Here is a 25,760-nt window from a genome sequence, read left to right as displayed (position 1 = left end):
AGAAAGACATGAGAAAGCCTACAAAAATCAAATAGTATAAAGTATTTGTTTACCCTAAGCAAAATACTAAGCAAGGCATATGATCTTTATATTTATACAAGTGTTCATATCTTTGACAAACCAAACCTAATAAATCATCTGTATGCTTTACCAAATAATTACAACTAAACAAATAAAAATTAACAGGTATATCAGTTTTCTCTAGAGTCTTAGTATTTTAAAGGGATCTATTTTGGTACAAGCTTACATGGTAAAGAATGCTTAATAAGCATCACTACAGGACATTACAGTTTGAAGATGTTAAAATATGCAAGAGTCAAGAGCAAACACACTGAAGACAATTTCTAAATTCCCAGTCACAACAGCATACTCTTAGCAAGCAGTTGCTAAGAAATTCTCAGTACAGATGAGAATTATAGCATTTGGGGTGGTAAGAAAGTATGCAAGAATTTAAAATACTGTAAAACAAGGTATACAACCCTTCTAGATGTGGAGGGAGGCTATGGATATAGTGTGCACTCAAATCGCTGTATAATATGGCAGGTAAAAAATATTCCTACTTTTAATTTTCAGAGCTCATTGTATTTAACATGTGGTATGGGCAATAATGAAAATATGGTAATACCATAACTGTGTTCTGTGCAGGAAAAGACTACTAGGAAAACAGGACTTCTTTTTTTAAAACCACTATGACATACAAGAGAAATATCATCAATCTTTCATTAAAAAATTCATGTACCATATCTCAATACACCATATGCAGCTTTCTAAATATCTTACATATCACAAATACTCAAAAAAGTCACAGTGTAGAGCACAAACATAACATCCAAATCTAAAACCAATCACAGAAGCAAAACAATTTTGTCATCTATTTTCTTCAAATTGAATTACTGTCTGCTCACTCTGAGACCAAAGGCCTCCACTGATTCTGCTCAGCAGCAAAGGGTGCTGCTACCCCTGTCCTTTGAAATGAGGTCAGTGTCCCACCACAAAGGCCCATCTGCCTAAACCAATAGGAAAAAAACGTGCATGCCTGGAGTGGTCAAGAAAAGGCTGAAGAAAAGTTTAAATAATACTTGGAAACTATATTAATTTTCCTTATCTCAACCTTATAACCACCCACCATGCTAACTCACAGTGATTAAACAACTTCATGGGGAGAAGTTTTGTTCTTGTTTGGTGTAGTAGAGAGATAGAAACTAAAGCTGTTTCATCACAGCGAACCCCTTTGCTCTTCCAGCTTTCTACATTCAACTGCTTATTCTCTATTTTGTTAAAATTACTGATTTAACAAAACTTTTCAAATACATTTTATTATTTTAATAGTTCATATTTTATTATTTTAAAATTATTTGAACATTCACCTTCAACATGGAAACCTTTGTGCAAAATATGTTTTTTTTCTTTTCCTAATACTGTTAATCAGAACTGAAAATGTATCACAGGAACCACTTTTGTACGTAAAGCATGCAGATAGCATAATCAGATGTAGAGGTGGAGAGTATATTTAGATTGTACTTGAAATTTTGGCTGTAGAGTGGACAGTAATGTAAAGAAAATCCCAGCTGTAAATGACACCAGTGTACCAGAAAAGTACTAGAATGGACACGGTTATATTTGCAATGGTTACTTAGCTTACTAAGCATCACTCAGTCCTTGACTTATACCAGGAAAATAACCCTCCTGTTAGAATCTGTGTGGTCCCTAAAAATAGAGCTGGCCCTCATGTCACCTGCACCAATAAATCTAGTCAAAAGCAGACAAGCCTTCAGTATTAATACTTACACTTGAACCCTGAAAATAAAGACAAGCATTCAAATGCCATAAAGCAATCTCAAGGAAGGACATTTTGTATATTAAATAATTCTCAGAATAGTTTACCTGATACAGAGACTAAAACACTAAATCTTTAACTTTTTACAAAGCCAAAGAGATTATTAGATTTTTTTTAAAAAAAGAAAAACACTGACATTAGAATTTAAAACTCCTGCTTTTTTTTTTCTTTAAAAATAGACTGTATGTAAAACATTTCAAAAGCACATCTTTAACCAACTTTACTTGGATTTCTATAAAATTTTGTAAATTTATGCTGCAACATGACTTGCTCTGTTGGACTCAACAGAACTTGAGCTTGAAATGACAGAGGAGCCAAAGGGAAGCATAAGAACTGAGGGGAAGCAGATGTGCCATTAGCAGAATAGAAGATTTAGAAGATTTACATTTCTGTACTAGGCCAGAGTAGAAAGAATACATCTAAAGGAAAATAATTTGCCGAATTAATTTGATGCAATGGCTAATTGAAAAGTTCACAAAAATATTAAATTATTTGAATACTGCATTTTGCATATTTGTATATTTGAATATAGAATTCATTATCTATTATCCACTTTGATTCCTGAACTAAAAATAGTTGCCTTATAACTGAAAATGCTATAAATCAACAAATTCTCTGAGGTACAAAGTTAACTGAATACAGCAAAAGCATTTGGGCAATATTAGCGGAACTGTGTTATTTGTATCTGTAGCAACTTGTTGCTGGCAAATTTTCCATGTAATTGGATTTTAACTATCAGTATAGTTCAGTAGGAAAGAACAAACAATAAGTGGTAAAATTATTTCACTGATCTTTGGTAACTTCTCATTCAATACATGTTGAATCCTTATTTCAGTAACTTGCTTTATGCTGCAGCTCTATTTCAATCCTTTGACAAAGTGTAAATTAGCTATAGAAATAGGAAAGTAACTTTTCAATAGAAAAGTGCAAAAATTTTCCAAATTTGGCAAAACAACAACAATTTGGTCCCAGCCTATTGCACCGGATTATTTACTTTAGCATTTTTTAAGAACAATTGCAGTTGCACACATTCCATCATAAAGGATAAATTTTAGCCTCAGTAATTTATTATAAACACCCTTCATTAAAATACCCATCATCTTCTGCCAGTCCCATCCAGAACAATATTATTTCCACAGTGTTAAGGAACTCAACCTTTAGATATCTCTGTTAAATGATCTGCTCTCTAATACACCAGAAGTATCCCAGCTTACATAGAACCTTTTCCCTACCACAGTATTTGCACACTTCTCACAACGGTTTTTAGTTACAATGAAAACTATTTCTTAAAAGATTTATGAAAAGGAAGGAAATCATGGCAGAGTAAGCTTCATGATGATAAAAGTGATTGAGATAGAAGCAGGCTGTTTCCAGGGCTACCAATGAACTGTATATTATGTTTTAGATGGTTTCCTAGGAAAATAATCCTAGGGATCACATCATCTATCTCTTATGCATTCTTTCTCCTAACTTTAAAACTTACTGCTTGATTTCAAATAAATCTGTGAAAAGATCTAAAGTCAACCAAGACACAATCCTACTGGAATTCTCATGTCATTAAACCTTGTGGCAGACACAGCTAATTCGCAAGGAAAGCAAATATACTGCTACTTTCCACAATGTCCTGACTCCCAGAGGGGAGTAAAATTTTAGCCCAAAGAACATTTTTTTCCTTCATTTTTTCATTCTGGTTTCACTGAAATGAAACAGATATAAAACACTGAGATCTAAACATCTGAATGCTTTACTGCCTCTCGCTAAGATTTCCTCAGCAGACATTACCAGCACTGCCAAGATCTCCCGAGGGCTCACTAAGAAAAATAAAAGCTTGTTGTTTAATGTTAGCAATCAAACTGTGCTCCAAGAAGGGCAGGTGTAGAGTACTTGCCTCTTCAAAGACTACTCTCTGCTACTACACAGACTAAGACTCCTTATCTCCTCTAAGCAAGACTTATCTCATCAGAGGCTTATCTCATCAGAGCATGACCTCATGTCTTCCCACAGAAGTTCCTGGCAATTTTGAGAGAGAAGAGGAAAGGTTTCAGAGCAGATCTAAACCTGTGTCAAAATCCCTATTGTGGTATTTCTTTCAATGCAGGAAATTCAGGTATTGCCTGAAGTGTTTAAAACCAGCATTGTACTTACTATTCACCCCTTTTTCTACCAAGATAGCTGTAAACTGCCTCAAAACCAGCCATCCCGTTGGCCTTCGCAGATACTGACAAGTGCTGGATACGCACAATAAAGTCACAAAACTTCCTTTCACCGTCAGGCTTTTGTCTGCATTAGAACACCTGAATTAAACCGTAAAATTTCAGAAATGCGTTCTCTTCAGATTGCCCTAGTCTCAAATGATTTCTTTTCTTAGGGGAGATCAGAGCTTTGTAAGACTGGAGCATTATTCTGGAGACATTGCTACTGAAGGGCAATGGGCTTTGAGCTAAAATAATGCTAAAAGCCTGAGGCATGTCAGGTTTTAGCCTGCCTAGTTGTGACAGCAATGATCTAATGACCAGGTGATTATTACCTGCTTTGGTTTAGATTTTGGTGGATTGTGCAATGTAACACTAGATATTTTTGTAGTTGAAGGACAGTAGTAAGGAATAGATGACCTGTGTAGAATAAACAGGCTGCGACTCCATAATAAAGCACAGAGCTGGGAAGATGGCAGAGGCCTTGAAAATGTATGAACAGAATGATACTGGACACCCAAAGGTTTAACTGTCCATGACTGATGGCCAAAGGAATGCAACCTTGGAAAGTGGGTGAGAACATTTTTAAAGTATAAAAGGAACAAATACAGTACTGAGCCCTGGGGAACACCACTTGGACCGAGTGCCAGCTGGATGTAACTCCATTCACCACCATCCTTCAGGCCTGGCCAATGATCAGCTAATTCACACATATTTCTGTGTTGTGTTAATTAGAGAGGAGAGATACCATTTGAGCGGACAGCTTATGCACTAGTTAACAAAGCAAGAACCGATAAAAGCAGTGTTGAAAAGTCCTTCATGACATGTGGTACACTACACATACCACGGTTTACTAGTTATTAATGTTGATCATAAACCTCAAGAGAACATCTTCTATGTTGTTTAAGATTTATGACTTACAGTCCGCATTTCTCTCAGAGTTTCTGGTTAATTTCTAAGTGATACATGAAATGTAACTCAAAGCAAGTGTGATGTTAGACACTTTGCCTATTATAACACTACTAGGTAACTCTGGATGTCTATAAACTAGGCAAGACTAGAATACATTAAAAAAATTAAAAAGTTCAAAAATGTTATGAAATGTTGTTATTAGACAGACCCAAAATTTCTGGAACAGCTAATGACTTTTGGAGCTCAATTTACAACTGCTTCCACCAAACCTGTTGTAAGTGATCCACTTTCCTGACTCCTAGCAAAACTCAGTCACTCTTTTAAGGAAGTGCTGGAAGTCAGGAATCTCTAAATGAACAGTTCAACAACTTGCTATGTTAACGTATGTTCAACTTTAAGCAAATCTTACAGGACTGTAATCCTTTTTTACCTCCTAACTAATTAATAGCTGGTAAAGCAACATCATACCAACAATATTTCAAGACATATGAAAACATATCCAAAAATTTTCTCCTCCATTTAGCTGTTCACTGCACTTTGTATAAATGTATGGCAGCTACAGAATGATGATTCAAGTTTTGCTCCCATATGCCAGATTGAACAAATGTTATGCAGAGAAAAAAGATACATTTTATGAATGTATGCAAGTATATTATTCACTGATTTAAGACACTGGCAGCTAAAAAGAAATGTTTACACAGGCAACCTTCCTAAAACTCTGTGCTGTATGGTAATAAGATTGCAATTCTGCTTGAGGTTAAAAGTAAATTACTGTATCCAAACCCAGACTCCAGGTATAAACATAACTTTATGAACAGCAAGTCTGCCATACACATCATTTTGTTGTGGACACAAATGAACAACATACACGTTAGCAATACAAGACTCTTCAAGAAAAACTGGCAGACTTCTCACAGCTTGGGATCCATCAGTGTGTGGAGAAATCATAAAAATGAGTAACTGGATGGCAACAAATGCTAATGGTGAGACTGCACACACATCCGCTGGCTGGTTCCAGAAACAAACTGAACAGCTGAGCCGAAGGCTAAACAACAGCAAATTTTTTGGATGCTTCTCATCTAAAGACTTTAACCAGTTTCAGGAAATTGTTCCAAATTCAGGCAGCAATTCTGCCTCACTATGTGAGATTCACTTGTTTTAACTGACTTTAAACTCTATAAATGCAGTCCAAAGTCTGAGGGAAATGGACAGGCTCACTTGCTGTCATCAGATGAAGAATTATAAAGAATATGAAGAATATAAAGATAAGACTAAGATTCAGGAATATGAAAGACAAGGTACTTGATTATGTATTCTTTACCTCACAATCAGCTCCCTAATACATAGCAACAGAAATGAAGAGTACTTTTGTATAGGTTTTTCTTTGGTTTATCTGTCACAGCAGGCCAGTATTTATAACATCGGTGACCTTCTGAAGCTTGTTTGATATAGTCATAACATTCACCTGGTAATCTTTTTCCTTATTTAAAGACAGTATTTAGATAAATTACTTCTGTTAAATAATAGATAGTAATAGATAAATTGCTGTTACAAACTAGTTTAAAGAATATCGCTTTGGTTCCCTTTAAAAAATAGACATTTCCTTCAGGAATGGACCACTCTCACTTTACTACAAAAGCTTATCAATTGTATATGCTGTTACACCTTTTGATATTTTAATATATTGTTGGTCAATTCTTTTATTTATCATTCAATAACTGCCAGTGACGTATACATTTCTGATTTTCTTATTTTATTGAAATTACAGTAGGACTAGGAAGTCTTCATGACAGTAGTCTAAATTCTTGTTTTACTAAGGAAATTCCATTCCTTATTCAAAACAAATTCCATATGTTTTGAAACCAAGCTGTAGAGCTACTAAATTTAAATGTGCGCCACACATCAAGATTCAAGTACAGATTTAGAAGTCCCACTTTGTCTTACATGGAATAAACTAGACTGGTTTCTACAATTTCTATTTATAGCTGGTCATGAAAATCCACAAAACAAAAGAAAAAGCATTTCAGAAACCAAGATAAGTATGAGAGAACAGGCACTCTATGGCTTAGGCAATATTATTCACCTTCCAACTAAAAGCTAGTAGTAATACAGCTCACTCTTCCCCTGAACTCCATAAACAAATGCAAGGTGCCAACACTAAGTCACTTCCTGCTCAGGGTTCACAATTATGCCAGAGGGAGGGAAAGAAAGGGAACAAATGCTTAAAAATGAAGATAATTATTCCTTAAAATGATGAGAAATTATATTTATCAAAACTCTGCGAAAGTATCAAACATTCAACTGGTAATACTAATCAATATAGATATTCCATATGGGGGAAACAAATTTTATTAATTAATTTCATAATTTATTATTTACAAATTCATTAATTTTATTAATTAATTTAATCACAATATAATCGACTTGAATACTGGAGAATTAGACACAGAGAGACTTGTTCAGCTGACTATTCCATCATTGTGTAACTGGTTTCTACTGAAGCTTTTATAAAAGAACCCCTCAAGGCAATATTACTTTTGTCTCCAGTTACAATATTGTATCTGGCAGCTTCTTCTAGAGGCCAACAGTGTGAAAGTACCTTGATCCACACCTCTTTCTTTTATATCTCATGAAGACAGAAGTCATTCTTCTAATGACCTAAATATAATTCTTACTAAATGAACTTAATTAGTTAATTATGTCATTAAAGTAAAAGCAGAAGGCATCACCAAATAATGGCTCATAATTTGGAAGAGTGCTCATGATACCTTTTTAGGAGTTTTCAAGCCACATGATTTCCAAGAGCATGAGATCTTGAACATTTTTCTTATTTTTATATTTGGGTAATCCAAACCACCTCGATATAGCAATCTTAAACATAAACATAATTACTCAATATTTTTAGACACTGCATTGGCATGTAGACTTTGAGCCACCTTTCGGGTATATATTTACAGAGGCTCCCGGGACACAGTTACCAGGGCAACCTCGAGGTCACATAAGTTAATGTAAATTACAGAAGTTTCAAGAGACTCCAATTCATGTTAAAATTGCATGTACCATGCATGAATGTAGCCCACTGCACCCCACTGAGCCAGTACAGCTGCTGCAGCACTACAAGACAGCCCAAGTCCTATAGGGTGCTTCAGGGAGAATTCCTTTTAACAAAACTGATAGAGGAGGGCATGGGGAAGAAAAAAGTAATTCTCAGCCTCAACACATCTGAAGCCACATCTTGTCACATCCCCAGGTTCCACAACCGTTATAAGGCTCATGTTCAATCACATTCCTGATCTTCCCAATCATGCTCACTCCTCTCCACTATCTCTTCCCATCTTTTACAGTCCCCATCTAACGCCAGCAGTGATCCTACATAACTCATGCAAATCCTGATTCTATCCTTTGCTTGCAGGGCGTTCAGACAGCCAAGAGCCAGCACTTGTTGCAGCTCATATGGAATGACACCTGTGTGGAAAGGCTTGGCAATCCAGACCTCGTGCCTTCCCAGAAAGTCATCACTAAAAGGACAGATAGTGACTATCTTTCCCCAAGTTACTGCAATGAAGAATAAACAGTGCATCTTTTTTCCACTCAGCTGTAAATGTTCATGAAATCTAGAAGAAATAAATTACATCTGAGACATCTATCCTTTAGTCTCATTTGCTAGAAATTAGCTAGTAGCAGGCAGATGCAGTAACTCACTTCCTCAAGACACTTGGCTGGAAAAATTATCTTTTCATAGAACGACAATGTAACTTTTATAAATACAACTGGAAATCTTTGGATTAAACTCTGATATCAAGGTAATTAGTTTATTATATACCTCACTGACTTTTGGCCTTTTTTTTTTTCCTCCTAGCTAAGTAAGGAGATGCAATCTGTTTGGATCTCTGGATCATTAAAGGGAAAACACTCAGACAGGAGTGCTCCTGTCTGAGCACTCCAGACAGGAAACACATACAAAAGATCTGTCTCCTGCTGGATTTATAAAAACCAGATATCTTTTACAGGTGAGAAAAAACTACAGACCTGAAAAAAACACAGTAAAAGCTGTGATGTTTTCTCATTTATCAAAAATGTTCTCATGCACATACAGTAAGTCATACTGCCACACAGAACTTTCTAATTTGTTTATTTTACTATAGCCACTCCTACATTTGACACTAATTCACACTATTCTCTGAAAGAATCACAGCTTTATATTTACTTAATTTACAGACCTTTTGCTAAGATTTTTAATCAACAATATAGAAGAGTATCTGCTCTTTATTATGTCTTAGTTTTGGAAGGAGACTAGACAAGCCAGCCTGTAGTATAAAGAAAAAGCTTATTTATAGAAGACGGCATCAGTCAGTAAAAAAGCCAGTGGAGTTCTATTATCTATTAAATCTTTCAACAAAACATACTGAGATGATCAGTAAGAGTTCTAGCATTGTCCTCCAAGCTCAGGACTACAGACAGAAGAAAGCACAGCTCTGGAACCACTTTCAAGACAGCTGACCCCCTACTCCTCTTCAGCGCACTGGTAACAGAGGAAAAACTGATCACACTCTCCAATAACTAATATTTAAAAAAACCCCAAACCCCACAATATATTAAAAATTAAAAACTGATATAAAAAGATTGAAGATTCTCAGAGGTTTTCCATTCATTTAACAACAAAAAAAGTAATATCCTTAAAATAAAATAAAAAGGACAAACTACTCCGGTTTCCTTACATATTTTATTTTCAATATTAAAATAATCTCTTATGCAGAGCTTATTTATTAAAAACACTTCATAGTACAGATTCAAATTTCTGAAAGAGAAAAGGACCTGTTTTTACAGTGGAACCAAGCCATGACTCTAAGGCATTACACATCATGGGCTATACTATATGAATGTAAGAGTACAATGAAACACCAATGATTCTACCTGGAAGGGGAGAGAAATTTAGGAGATACATGTATGTACATGTAAACACAAAAAATAAAAGAGGATAGGGAATAGCCATCTTCCAGTCTCACATATTTCTACTTTGAAAAGAAGCACAAGGCCCTGCATCCCACCAAATTTCACCACCTATATTACGTCTCATGTACTTTCTTCAAATTAGCATTAATGATACATATATGGCCAAATGGGAATTTTATAGAATGCTTGCATACCATTTGTCACATGCAGAAGTGACAATTTCAGAGCAACAGCCTTTCAAATTTAATCAAAACACACTTCTACCTGATTTTTCAGTGCTTTACAATTAGCAAGAATTGCTCAGATCTGTAAATTATGGGCAGTTTGAGTGCATTCAGTAATTTATATACGTAAGCACTGTAAAAAACAATTTCGTAGAATTTGTAGAAACAATGTTTTCTAGAAACAAATGTTTTCCTTCCAATGAAACATGTTATTTGAATTACAAGTTCACCCACAACATCTCAGGCCCAAATGATGCATAAAATATCACATGCACTAGATAAGTGGGAAATACAAAAGAATAGTTGGTATTCATTCTGAAAATTCATTCCAAAAAGGAATGAAAACTAAAACTGAATTACAAATGTTTATTTAGATTGGTCTCCAAGTATTACCCAAACATATTCTCTCATACTTTCTGTACAATATATTCTCTACATTTTACAATAATGAAGATATGCAACGTCATTCTCAGGAATAAGAGTCAGAAAACATTTCCAGGCATTTCCTCACTTCTAAATGCACAGTCAAGTGATCATAGCTACAGACTGGAAGCAGAAACTCATTTGTTGCTGCATAAAGTGACATTCCCAACATTCTCTAAGTTTTGAAATTCCCCCTCCAAGAGTGCTAGTCTTTCCCATTTCAATGTAAGTATTTGTAGATACATTCAATTGCTATCAATTAAGTAGCAAATTACTCTCAAAGGAATGTCCTGTACTTTTGGAACAAACATTTTGAAGGGTATTAGCTACACATTCTGACTGGAAAGAGGGAAGGATATTTTGATCCATGTACTTCTGAAACACAGTTGTTTTCTAACATCCTCTAAAAGTGCCTGCATTTAGAAAACCATAGCATATACACAGGCACATATCAGTGACTGATCTGGAATTTCTGTGATATAGGTAATTTTTGAATTCTGTATGCCAACTTGAAACACACGACCCGATAGGTTTAACCTGAAAGAATTCTGTCTGTGAAAACAGACAAAAAAACAAAAATTAGGGATGACTAAAAATTAGCTTATCCAGTTCACATAAAACAGACAATGCCAGTGATTTGAAGATCGTGTCTGCTCTGCAACCCATCCTTGCAACTGATTCTAATCCTGTAAAGTCAACATCCACAAATAAGCAGAAACTACAGTGGAATGAGAAAAAGTTCCTTGAGGTCTTCTAGGAGTTACTGCAAAGCATGTGAAACAATTTTATAAAAAAAATTCCAAGCAAAAACTGAAGTTAAAAAAAATTAGAAAAAAACTGTAACAACTTTTTAAATACGAACTTTTTATTCCAAAATTTATGACATTTATACTCAACCCTGTCTCTAATTCCCCCAACAGAAACTTTTGTAGCTTAAGCACTCTCTAACTATTAGCTGCAGAATAGCATCCAGATTCCCCTTGTTGATCTCCTTTCAAATCAAGTGTTAAAATCAAGTATTCCGGATTTGCAGTGCAGCGCAACTAAGTAGAATTTGATTCAATATTAAAATTACAGCTAGTAGAACTAGCTTGTTCTGGCCATTTTTAGAATATAACTGGTGATCCTATTGTTCACAGTCTCCATGGACTTCCTTATATAACTTTGTAGGAAATTGAATCTAGTATGCATGAGTTTTATTTCATGGGTGGGTTTTTTCCCTTGCAGACACTACAAAAATCTTCATAGCATGCATTGCAACAACAATAATCATGATGAAGGAAGCCAAAATTATTCACCATTTCCTAAACACCGCTTTGTAAAATTCTACAGTTCTCTACTTTCCAATATTATAAACCATTTGCTCCTAAGAAAACAAGAAAGGGTGAAATCAATTTTTTATTAATTCAGTGATAACATGAAGTCAGAAAGAAAGTTCTTTAGTAAATAGCAAAAATGTGTTTCTTCCTCTGCTAATGCTCTTTTAGATTGCCAGGAAGATTACCACCCATTTTCCAAAAACTAGCAAGAGTTTTTCATTTAAAAGTATTTGTCAAGTCCTCAACCACAAGAGCCTCTAACTACCACTCGTAAGGTCACTGATTGTACCACAAACATTAATTAATCAACCACTGCAATAAAAAACTAACAAAAAAAATCAGTTCTCAGAACACGTATTTTAATTTTACAGCCTTTACAAAACATGTTTACTAAAATTAGCTTGGCAAAGCACTGGGCCAAAAAGAGTTTAAGTACAGTTTATTCTCTTCCCTGTTGCAGCTGTTTTAAGCATAACTAAGCTTGCAGGGTTCAACTGTGGCATCAGGATTTAGAAAGGATGCAGTAGATCACAGGAATGCAAAATATATTCAAGTAGGAAACTAGTCAGTCAGGTTACAGTTACAAACTATAGTTTATGAAAAAACTTAATATAGCTTCAGTAGTACAAGAGTTACATTACTATCACTTATCAACAGTCGAAAGCTCCCCTAGCAAGAAAGTAAATTCTTATAGAAGAATGTCAAGCAGGAAATTTATGACCAACTGACAACTCAAGCACAAGAGAAGTTACATAAGGTCCTGGCATTCTTTTAAAAAAAAGGCTTTTTATCCTTATTGATGTAATTAACTTTCTTCCTTCAGACACAGATAAGTCTGTATTTTAAACTAACTTACTCTAAGAACACATAACTATGTAAATACTTTAGTCACCTAATTGTCTGTCTTTCCCTCTTAAAGTCTTTCTTACTTATAGCTTTTAAACGCACTAGCCTATCTTAAAGAAATCTGAAAAACGAGACAGATATATCTTCACATCATTTTATTCCAGCAGTTTTCCTAAACAATGGTGTGAGGAGGGAGATGCAAAGTGAGACTCAAAAAAGTGGGCAAAATCAAGCTGCTCATCAAAACCCATCACCCAGTTGGCCTACACAGCTGCCTCTTCAAGAATGTGGCTTAACATGAGAACTCCATTGTCGTTATTGTAAAGTTCTTAGTTTCCTAAAGATATTTATCAAACATTACAACTATTATTGTAAAGCCTTGTTTTTTTCAAGTACCTATAAAAATACCTTGTGTTTCTAACTAGAAAGATGCACAGAAGTCAAGTGTTCAAGAATCTCAAGATCTGCATTGAATCAAATGTCTTAGATTCAGAATTTCAAACAAAAGTATATTCTACCTTCATCTTCAGGTTCTCTGGACAGCAAAACCACAGCTGCTGACTTGGCAAACTCCTACAAATCCATTTTGGCCTGTGTCTCACCTTTAGACCCAAGGGATTACATTTCCAATTTCATCTTTTCCAAAATAGAAAAATAGCATTTAAGGAGTAAAAAATCTGTGTTTTGACTGAAAAACTGTTTCATTAACACTGTGACTTCCAAGTGCCACATTTCTTTTGCTATAGACAAGGGCTCAGGCACTCTACTCAATGAGATTTTACATAGTCTACCACTAATGATAAACACCCTACAGCTGGATTTAGGATCTTAAAGTCCTGGTACGCATAGTTAATCCACTCTGAAACTCAAGTAGTTGCAGCAGATGGTAATCAGAAATCTCTCATCAGCCCCAGAATACCCTCATGGTATATCATCCTATAAATAAAGCATATCCCCTGCCCCCTGGGCTGTAGAACTGATTATGGAATATTGGAAATTTCTCTAGATTATAGCATGTTCAGAAAGATACTATGCTGCAAAGGCTCACATCTCATAATTTTGAGTGGAGTATTTTTATGATGAAATTAATGCAGTTTGTAAAAATGTCTGATTTATTTGAAGCTTATGAAATTGCAATTTTACACAAGAATTTCTAATTTATAAATGCAGTTTTTAAAGCATGTTTTGTCTTACTACTGCTATTATGTGCATATTTGGAGTTTTACAGAATTGCAGTCAGCTAAGAATAAAAATAATGAAAACTGATGACCTGATTTGGTTTGCAGAATAAATTAACTCTACACATCTAAGAGCTAGTGCTACTTATTCAAGGAAGAAGATGGCACATCTGAGGTTTGATCACTGTTGATAGATAATGAGATATATTAAAACCAATTATATTCTGGTTTCTTTCCAGACATCTTCAAGAACAATTCAGCATAAGTCCCGTTACAAAGAATCAAGTATCATTACTTCTGACTTCGTTCTTATTTGGGAGGGGAGAAGGGGTAATTGGCTCCAAACATAATAAGTCACTATACTGACTGTAGCTTTTACAAGTTTCCTATTAATTTATATCTTTTCTTCTGCGCATACAATGTATAGAAACCTTATTCACGTCCAGTGCATCTAAAACATAAAACCTGAACGAAAACTTGCGTCACAACGCTATGAAATCCTCTCTCAACCTTACTTCCCAAATATCAAAAAGTAATTATTTCTTCCCTTAAAATATCAATTTGCAAGTGAGAACATCATGTTCTGAAAATTTTGGAAAAATAAGTTATTTTTAATTACTTCCTGAATGTGGCAAAGTCAACAGTCTTTGTTACCTCTCCTGGCAACTTGTTGCAAGTTCTGGGATTTCCTCGGCTGTAGGGACAAAAAAGGAACTTTGTTTTCATCTACTCTTATATGAGGTCATAAAAGTTTACCAAATAAGAACAACATTGGCATCAAGAGTTCTTGTTGACCAGGAATGTTATTTCTTGAAATGTGAAAAAATGCAGACTCATCTTTTGGTGTATGTTTACATTTGCAAAGAAAAATTTCCTCAGACAACCGAATCCAACAGATTTGAACGATGCAGCAGAACACAATCCCTATCAGTACTTTACAATCACATGAAATATTGCAGACTACTTCTGCAATACTTTATAACCAAGTGAACCCTGACATCTGCATTAGAAATTAATTTATATCATTTTTCTCAGAGATCTCTTCTCCCAACCCATACTTGTCTATACAGAATGTCAACAGACTTAGCTATTCGGAAACTTCTGATTGCATCAGCAGCACAGTCAAGCACCCAGATAAACATAAGTAATTGAAGTAATAATGCTTATTAAGCAATCAGTAGCTCACAAATTTCACTTTCAGTATTGCACCACCTACCTTTACTGACACAAGGGCAGCAGCCACAATCAATGTATGAAAACAATTACGTTCTTTTTCTAGTGATACAAATCCTAATGATCTGATAGACAAAAAATTATTAAATACCAAGGGTTAGGCAAGTCTTTCAGATATTGGGGCAATTCAGACAACTTTCAGTGCCAAATGTGGAATTGTTTTGGTTGGGAGAGGAAGAAATTACTTCCTGTGACTACTGACAATCAAACAAACAAACAAACAAAGTCTTCCTGCTTCTTAGTAAAGCAGTGAGAAACGTGCCTGAAACCCGTATTTTACTAATGTCACAACATGGTATAAATGGTTAGATGTTTCCCAAAATACCTTAGAATGTTAACACCAGTTAAAAAATAGTTTTCAAGTCTTGATTTTTTAATGAAGCTATTTAAACAACTGTATTGTTTTGAAAGTTTTCTATTACAAATGTTATTAACAATGGTCAACACTGATTTATGTTCATTATACTTGGGAACTTGAAAGTCAATTTCATTCCCGTTTTTCTGTCATTACACCTTGCCAAATTCATGTCCTTAATACTATTACCTTGTGATATATAACAGTAGAATTTTCTACTTACAAAGTCCTCACTGAAGGAGGATATTCTATATGAATAGCAGGAGCAGCTTTGAAAACACTGCCTTATCCACTATCTACTTGCAGTTTTGTTTTAACCACATATACACTGAAATAAATACAAGGAAACTGATATCAGTAGAAGAAATATGTTTTTAAGTTTTACTAAATTATAAAATCTAGATAGTACACTTACATAAACATATTACAAAAACAAGCTGCTAATGTCAGTGCTGCATTCTGTGCCTATCATTATTTACAACTGGTACAAGCTGCTGTTTTGTAATTAACTAATTTCTGTTAGTTAGACACTCACACTTCTAGCTGCCATGCCATAAAATCTAAGCAAATACTAACAGCTACTGCAAGCATACTAACTACAGAATTATCTCAGCAAATTTATTCTGCTCTTGGGTGAGAGATTACAAATGTTTGCACACATTTAGCTAATTCCTGAAGGCCAGCAGTAGGAAGAGATATAACCTCTACACTGTCCTCCAATATTTAAACAGAAGTGGACACAAAACTATGTCAGTTAAACAATTACTACAGTATGCTGTGATACTGCCTAGAGGCACAGTTAGGAAAGGCACCTGAACATAGTTGTTAGAAACTGCCAGTCTTAGGGTCTACAAAAATAAATCAGGAGTCCATAGGTTTTGCTCTACAGTCTATAAACTGCTAAACATTAAGCCTAAATGTGCCATTAAAGATCAGGAATTTTATCATACATTGAGCTACCAAATCTTTCAGTATTAAATCATGTACAGGTATACCTGTCATACCCGTCATACCCTTTCACTGCTGTCAGAGCACACGGAATGAACCTCACAGAGAGAATAAGACAGCATTTGTAATTAGCAAGCCTTGAGGGTATCCCACTGGGGGTGGTAGAACCTAGGGAAAGCATAAATAAAAGAAAAGAAAAATGATGCATAGAGAAGTGAGGGAAACAAGAAGATATTGTATCACTGTAGCAAATGGTGTGATGAGAGCAACCAGAGGAAAACAAGCAGCACTGGTGAAGTAGAAGGCAAAAGCCATATTAGTTTTGTATGTTTGGGGATTTTTCATGGGGTTTTTTTAAGAAATTAAGACTGGATTTAGTGCCAGTTGATGAAGATTGGGAAGCAGTTCTGCTTGACCCACAAGACCACAGAACTGGAGGAAAAGGAAGCCTGAAGAAGCCTTCACATGAAAAAGAGGAGAAGAAAGAAAGGAAGTGGTGACTTCTCAGCAATGTTTCACATGGTAACTACCCTAACCTTTGGGCCACTTAATGAAACTCAATCTCAAGAAACTGTGTTCACAGGACAGAGATAATACCCCTTCCTCAGCACACAAGTCTCTTGCAAGGCAAATGCACTAGCCTTAGAATGATGCTGTGCAGGCACATTTATAAATGGCAATACAGAACTACTTTCACTCTTACTCCCTGGAATAAGGATACTAATTATTGTTAATAGCATTAATAGTGATTATACATTAATAATGATTATCATTAGTAATCAATAGTTTTGAACATCTGCATCTTAGCTCAGTAAGTCTGCAGCTAAAGAAGATTGGAATTTCTTTTTTTTTTCCTTTAAGAGGTAAAATTATACTGTGACCAAGAACAGACAATATTAGGCCAGTCACTTGGCTGCCATGACCTGCTGCTGTCTCTGCAGAAGTACAGATCTTTATACAGAAAGATTCTGGAAGTGGTCATTCCATCTGTGTATTTCTGGAATCTTGTTTTTATGCGTTATATCCAAGTAACTTAAGAATCACCTATCTATTTGCAAGCTTGAGTGATTTTTCTATAATTTTACTGTTTTATTAACATACTTCTCCTGCCTAAATACTACAAGCACTCCGATAAAAGTTCAAATTAAATGGAAAAATTATATTTTTAATTTCAAGTGTCTTCAAACTATATAAACCTGCAACTTAGAGAAATGGCTTTGCTCATGCCACTTTCTTTGAAAACAAAGGACTGAAACTCATCTGCAATTTTGTTACTGTTTCTGACTACAAGTCAAACACACAGTGCTGTTCAGCTGACTTCAGAGTCTAGATAAAAGTTTCCTTCCATAGGTAAGTTTAATAAAGTGAAAGGAGAGCCAGCTACTCAGAGTCACATCTTTGGAGGCAATGCAGAAAAGCATGACAATTATCTCATTGTTTAGAATTAGCAAACACTACCTTTCAGGTCAGATCTTATTCTGAGAAGAGCACATGAAGAAATTCTCCACCACCACACAGGAAGTTAATTTTTTTCTTTTACTGGTATGACCCTTGCACTAATGTGTTTAACACTGAGCCATATAACAGCTGCTTACTTCTGCTTCAGTGAGTGCAAAGTGCAATATCAGTAAGGTTTGGCTTCTTCATTTCCACACTCCACCAGAAAAAAAAAAAAAAGCCAACTGGCTGTTTAACACTTGACAACATCTCAAATATCCTTTCTACCTTCATCTATTAAACATTATCTTTTTCTTAAGCTTTAAAGCATTTTTTTAAAAAATGTATTTTATATTGCAGGGACTAGGAACATAGTAACAGATATCAGTACTAGAATCCAGTATTAGATTCTGCAAAGGGACTTTTTTCCCCACCACTATTCCCCAGCTTGTAAATGGATGCTAACTAAGAAGTATGCTCTTCCTACATTCTGCTTAACTTTGGCAAGTTTTATATGTTAAATTACAACAAGTAAGGTGTGAGTGTAAAACTGCCAAGCAAAAAAACTATAAAAATACCCACTTCAAACTACTGTTTTTAATAGTACAATATCCTTATTCCAATATTAACAATTCTAGTACTCTTCCATTCCTAAACCTTAAAACAAGAGCAGTTTCTCCCTCTAGTTTGAAGACAGCAAGTTTAGTAGAACAAATATGCCTTACTAAGACTAACAAACTTTATTTAAAAATGCCCAAAACAAAAAAAGCAACTATTTGGCATTTTAGCAACAGTTGATCAAAACTTCTTTGATAGTGGGCGTAAGCACAGCTATGCTTTCTCTGCAACTTCTATGTGGTGTGAAAGAAACACAGTCTGCAACTCATGCTCTGTCCTTCTACCACTGCTGCAGCTCGAAAGAAAACTGGCCAGAGGATAAATCCACCACTGTCTTGGCATTGCTTCCTCCTGTTTGTAGTATTAATACTGTGCTTCTTTTTAACCTTTTCCCCCTAATGTTTCAGACAGACTATTCACAGATATTTCTGGCAGTGACAGACTCAGACGGCAAGCTCGGGAATGTATTTTTCCATCAGTAACAGTTCAGTCTACGGCTGCCTTCCCGGCTGTCTGGTTCTCAAGCCTTCTGATGACCTGTTTGCCAGCCTGTTCAGCTGCTGCATGCAAAGCTAGAACACTGCACAGTAAACCAACGCGCAGGTTCAGGCAAAAGGGCTTCCCTATTCCTCCTTTCGTGTTGCACAAAACCACAAGAAGGGCCTAAGATACTAAAGGCTCTCACATACTGAGCTTTGTAACAATACAGATGTAAAATTAACACTGCCTTGTTTTGTAAAATATTCAAAGAAACATTAGTCTGAGAATGTACAATATATATTTACATGTCAACCAAAGAGCACTTTAGCTGGAAATATTCTGATGGTTACAGAAAGTAGTAATAGATATATGCCAATTCAATTAATGCTAATTTAGCACTTGGTGTATCTCTCGTTTAATTCAAAACCATTCATGTATAAAATTGCACCTATTTGTGCCAACATAGTTAGTTACAGGAAAACACTTCAAGTCAAGCTTTGCATTTTCTGTAAGCATATAATACTTTACTTTTTAAAAACCCGACATATAATCTGAGGAACAACTAAGAGAACAAAAAAAAAATCAACAGTTTTGTTTACACAAAGATAACATCTTTATGTTTTACCTATAAGTTATAATAAGTCAACCATCTAAACCAAGCTTTTATACAAATAAAAATATACAAGAGATTTCAAGAGCAGTTAACTTAAGGTTCTGTTGTAAATACCTACACATAGAAAAAGAAGAATAGGTGATTAAAAAAATCCAGAACCGATTTCTCTAACTCCTGCTAAGCTACCGACCTGTATAATAAAGGAAATAAATCAGTCTGAACAATGGAACAATAACTGTGATCATTTGCCTACAGTTTCTGTGTAAGAGTTTTTATGTAACACACAAAGTTCCTTTTCCCAAATATAAGTACTTTAGATTACAAGCCAGACCACTTTTCCCTTGAATTCAAGACAAGGCTTTTACAGTTCAGAAGCAATTAACTGTTTTACAATGTCATTAAAATACTATCTTATCTGACTTTTTGACTTATATGTACTAGATCATTCCTAAAAACTGACATACGATTTCTGAAATTATAAGGAAGTTTGATGCACTGGGTAGATTGTGAAATGAAAAGTAGAATTGATCAAATCCTCCCTTGTTACAAATGTTAAAATTAGTACTTTGAAAATCTATGAAGATTTTAGCTCTCTGGAATTGAGTGAAATTGCACCCTTTTCCAAATGACCTGCATCTGTCTTTCTTTCTTGTTAAGACTAGAATTACATGATAGCCTTAAGATTTTTTTTTATTAACACCACTCTCTTCAACTGGCAAAGTGACAGGAAGATGCCTGTATGATTTCAGAAGAGAGAGGAAAGGGTATTAGTAGCAGCCAAAGACATTTGAAGACAGAGCACTTATAAAGCCAGCCTTGATGGCCTGCATGCCATGCCAGCTTTGCAATGATTCAATCTCTGTAACAGATTGAGCCAAAATTTTAAATTAATGTATGTAATACTTTAAAAATTAAGTACTCTGAAGATCTGTTAAGCATTTAAAGGCTATCACTTTTCAAAGCCATACTAGCTGCACACAAGTTTTCTGATCACAAATTTACCATATTTCCTACATTCATCAAAGTCAAATCACAAGAAGTGGGTTATTTAAAAGACATCAGTATGTACCAACGTGAAATACACACACAAAGAAACTCCAGACCCTACATACATGTATGTATTTCAGAGAAGAGACTATATAGATGTTTACTTATTTGGGAGAATTGTATTACTCTGATACCTTGGGACATGGAAAACCATGTTCTGGCTGGGATCGAGTTAATTTTCTTCACAGCAGCCTCTGTGGAGCTGTGTTTTGAATTTGTGATTAAAAGGGTGTGGATCACACACCAGTGTTTTGGCTGCTGCTGGATAGTGCTTGCACAGTGTTCAATCTCCTTTTTCACCCCCTCACTGTGGCCCCAGTCCAGCAAATGGGCTAGAGGTGGACAAGAAGCTGGGAGGGAAAAGAGCCAGAACAAAGACCCTGGATTGGTCATATACACACTGTAAAACATCATGCTCAGCAATAAAACTCAGAAGAAAGGAAGGGTCTGTCTTCCAAGGTGACTTTTGCCACCTTGGTGGCTTGGGAGCCACCAAGCTTCTTGTGGGAGGTAGGAAGTGATTTCCTTAGCATCACTTGTTTTTCTTTCCTCTTTCCCTCACTTTTTAAACTGTCTTTATCTTGAACAAAGAGTTTTCTTGCCTTTGCTGTTCCTACTCTCTGCTCTGGCTGTGGGAGGGGCAGCAAGTGAACAGCCGTGTGGGTGCTTGACTGATTTCCAAGGTCAACCAACCCACTACACATGATAAGTTAAAGATCCTTTCCAACCCTGTTTTCTGCTAAAAGGCTCATCAGCAGCACCTTCTTGGGATTAATAACGCTGTCCTCATTGTGTTTAAAATACCAGTATATAGAGGAAAAAAATATGAAGAAAAAGCAGCCAGGAAAAATGCTGCAGAGCGAGTGATAAAATGGCTTAAGTACATAACTTAGAAAACTTACCAATTCAATCTCTTTTGGGGTTGTATTCTCATTACTTTTGATACTAAACCTATAGACACTTCTACAAGTCACAGAAAAAATTTTAGAATCTTAAGTTAGAAAGAGTCGTTTTGCCCACTGTTGCCAAAGCATTTCCAAATTTTTTCTCAGTACCCCAGAAACTGCCATTTGTTTAGTCTAACCAGTCACAGTTCAGATTGTTTTTTCTAGATTCTACTTCCAAATTATCTGTGGTTTCTAGTACTTTAGACAGAAAATGTGTCCAACAATCTTCTGAGGAACTATTCATTCTCCATATTTCCCTTGGGAGAAAAAGAGATTTCTCCCAAAGGTCTTGACAGAGATTGGAGTTCAAAGCCTCCAACTAGTATCAAAAGTAACAAAAGAATTCTCACTTGAAAACAAAACTACAATTCCTGGGAATCCTCCAAGCAGAAACTGTCATTATAAGCAACCAGGTTTATAGGTCATCTTCCTTAAGATTTTGGGATTTGTATTTAATTCTATGTTCTAACTTGAATCTACATTTTAAAAAAAAATACTTTTTTTAAAAAAGCATAGAATAATACAAGTATTTTTTATCTTTTCTTTCTTTCAGTCAGTAGTAAGTACATGGCAGCAATAAAGCTTGAATTCGAATCAGGAGCTGTGGAAGAAATCTCTTGCAGCCTCAGCTTTTAGGGATGAACACTGAGAATTGTCGTTTTTACATCTGCAGAATATTCTCCAGTTCCAAATGATTCACACTGACCTGCTAAGGACCCTTCAGATTTGACTGGATTTTATCAGTTCCCATCAGTATATTACTAAACACTACAAGCAACCACAGAACAGTTTTCTGTTCATTTTCATCTCTCATACACACCACAATTTCCCATCTCTGCTAAGCAAGGAGGAGTAATTTCAGTGCCCATGATGAGACTGCCACAGGTATCTTAACTTCAATGCAAGAACTTTGTTAAAGGATTCAAGCAGCAAGCAATTTCTGTTAACAAAAGGCCAGCTTGAACTCCTTGAAAAGAGAAAAAGGCAACAAGAATGAAGAAAATAACCTTCCTCTCTCCCGCATACAGAATTCATCAAATCATTCCAAACATTTTCAGAAATAATAAGGGGTTTTTTCTTACATGGGTAAAAGAGGTGAATGGAAGGGATGCAGAATAAATAAAAGAATATACAGCTTTTATCTCCCTAGAGAGGCTAATTCTGGGAAGAATAATTCCAAGCATATTTGCCAAAACTAGAAGAAACAGAGTGAGCACATGCTGGAAGAAGGCTTCATCCAAACCATTAAAGAACAGCGCCAGTGATTTAATTCAATACTTTTTTTTTGACCTTTTAAATTTTAATAGCTGAGAAAAGCCGTGAAGGATTCAATAGCTCACAGTTTAAGATTATGAATCCTTTGTGGAAGAATCACAGTCACACTGTATAGGGACTACACTTCAAGAGTGACAGAGGATAAAACAGATACGTTTAAATAATGCAGAGAAACAAAACAGAGAAACATGAACGCCAAACTTTAAATGAGGATGTTGATGTGACAGATATTTCAGAAACTCCAGGTAATGAAAACTACGAGTGGGAAATTACTGCCAACACACAAGTTCATGAAGTCAAAACAACGTGTGAAAGGTGGCTTACAGTTAAATCAGATAAACTAACTCTGCCAAAACATATTAGATGATCCCTACGCACTGGGATTCCAGGTGTGGCCAATCTACTTTCACATACTGAGGAAGAAGAGCCTGAGGGACACAGCATGTGTCTTCCATTTTTTTCCAAGTAGACTGGATAGATGTTATGTTTAAAACAAGATTCCAAGAAATCTTTTAAGCTATACATCACACATGATTACTTTATAGGAGAACAAACATGACATCAGAATACAAATCAAAAAGTGAAATAAAGAACAAGAATAATGAATGATTTCTCACCATCTCACCCTATTAAAAAAGTTAAGGAGACATCAAATTAAACTAGCAGGTAGCAGAGGCAAAATAAAGAGGAGCCAGTATCTTTTTCTTATCAGCATCTTCAAGCTACAGAACTCTGAGCCACGGGATGTTCTACAGATGCCAAAGTGCACAGGGTTCATAAAGAAATTGGGAAAAAATAATGGGTGCAAAACCTGTTCTTTAAATGTAGATACTAAATATGAGAACACCACCTCTGACTCAGAAAATCCTTGAGCAACAGGTCACTGAAAAATTAGGTTAGTATTGAGGCATAATGATATATGTTAGTTCATCATTGCATTTCTCTCTGCAAAAAGCAGGGCAGGGGGAAGCAGTGAACTTCTATTACTGAAGTAAAAGCACTTCACTGCCTGTTTCCTCCTTCCTGCACACTGAGGTTTCTGAGACAATGGGGGCTGCTGTCCTTGCTTCCATGCGCTGTGGAGCTTGAGAGGCTGTTACAGCACCCGGGCACCTCCCTGAGGCCTCTCAAACTCCAGAGAGGCTGCACAGCTGGATGCTTGGCTTCACAAAGCTGCCTTGCTGCAGCTCCCCTCCAGCCTCCCTATGCTGGCAGCCTTGGCTGCAGCAAAGAGCTCAAGGACAAAGCAGCCCAGGAGGCAAAGGCAGCAGCGATGGCTGCACTGGCCCCAGCATGACCGTATCCCCCGGGTGACCTTGCTGTGAAGCACCTGGGTTGCCAGAGGGGCTCCAATGTGGTACTTTGGTACCTTGTCCTTCCCTGTGCTAGAATCCAGTCAGAGCTTGTGGATCAGGGACAGGGCAGCCTGGACATCCAGCACTGAGCTGTCTTTTTCAGTTAGGAGTTCATCCTTTACAAAGCCATGCAACTCCATTTCCCATATTTTTTGAGCAGATTTTCCCCATCTAGTACTTATTTAGGGGGCACACACACAAGTTTATGCTGTCCTCTTGCTCATCCTTTGCCTTGACCTTCAGCTTTGCTTTCCTTGCATGCTTCTCAGAGCCTGTACTCAAGCACTCTTCTGCATGTCCACTGGAGATAGGATGATGGGCTAGATGCAGAAAGGCCATTCTTAACAGAAGACTTCATAAACCTTAAGAAGAGATGTGCATTTAAGAATTTGTTTATTTGTGTGTTTTGCTTTAATTTATATTCCACTTTTTAAGTCTCTGATCCACTTCAAATTATGGAGGTTGTTGCACTACCATGCTTGCCTTACAGCACATGACTGAACAGAACAGCTCATAACTACCAGTTTAAGAGCTTCCAAAACTCATCTTTTTTTCCAACAGGAACACCAGCTAAATGGAAGCGAGTTTTACTGAGGAACTTACATATAGAGCCTTTGCAACAACTCATGAAGCTGCTTTAGCTCATGGCAAGGTTCCTACCACCACCTTTGTGGATGGCCCCAAGAGAAGAGGAATATATAATCACAGAATGGCTTAGGTTGGAAGGGGCCTTAAAGATCATCTAGTTCCAAGACCTCCCCCACACACACCCACAGGCAGGGATGCCACACACTAGACCAGGCTTCTCAAAGCCCCACCCAGACTGGCCTTGAACACTTCAGGGATGGGGCATCGACAACTTCTGTGGGCAACGTGTTCCAGTGTCTCTCTACCCGCTGAGTCAAGAATTTCTTCCTAACATCTAATCTAAATCTCTCCTCTTTTACTTTAAAACCATTCCCCCTTGTAGCTCAAACATAGTTTTGAGATATTTTCCAATTCCTTTATCCTTCGCTGTATGAAAGTGTAAAGGAAAATTAAATGTAAAAGAACCAGAGAACAAGAGATGCGCAACCTCAGTATTCTGTAACTTTCCCTCTTCCCTTTAAATATCCACTCTCCTTTAATGCTCTGACCTGCTTTATTACGTGTAAACTGGTATCATTATGAACCAGAAGCTGGTTTGGCCCATTTCAAACCCCATAGCAATACAATATTCTCTTCCTATGTACTTAATAATCTCCAAGCCACAAAACAAACCTGAAAGAGAACTACTATTTTTAATTAGTTTCAAATTAAATAAAGAATACTTTAAATATCTCTGCTTTTAAGTTTACACTGACAATTTTAAATGCAAATAGAATTCTGTTTTATTCCCACATCTGGCTCTTCCAATAAATCCTACGAATCAGGAACAAATATCATGAAAACTACAATTCTGATTCAATGATATAGTAGAGAAAAATAAAATGACTTTGTTCTTCTTATTGTTCTTAGATATCAACACAGGTCAACTACTGGAACTCACATAACAGCAAGGCCAGAGAAGAGACCCTCCCAGTCTAACA

The 25,760-nt window shown here is 36.1% G+C and overlaps 1 protein-coding gene across 5 annotated transcripts in view; it reads right to left on the bottom strand.

Annotated features, from left to right (window-relative positions):
* Nucleotides 1–25,760, bottom strand: part of PLCL2 (phospholipase C like 2) — a 124,026-nt gene that overhangs the window by 74,105 nt on the left and 24,161 nt on the right. Inside the window, exon 1 of one of the 5 annotated variants that reach the window (XM_017835477.1) lies at nt 14,539–14,558. The exons of 3 other annotated variants lie outside the window; for them this stretch is intronic. The gene's annotated coding sequence lies outside the window, so the exon portion shown is untranslated. Of the gene's footprint in view, nt 1–14,503; nt 14,559–25,760 lie in introns of those variants that run through there. One more of the 5 variants, XM_017835476.1, reaches the window with a different exon arrangement.

Source organism: Lepidothrix coronata, unplaced genomic scaffold (assembly GCF_001604755.1).
Source record: "Lepidothrix coronata isolate B3197 unplaced genomic scaffold, Lepidothrix_coronata-1.0 Scaffold258, whole genome shotgun sequence".
NCBI lineage: Eukaryota > Metazoa > Chordata > Aves > Passeriformes > Pipridae > Lepidothrix > Lepidothrix coronata.
This window is presented reverse-complemented; position numbering and strand designations above follow the sequence as displayed.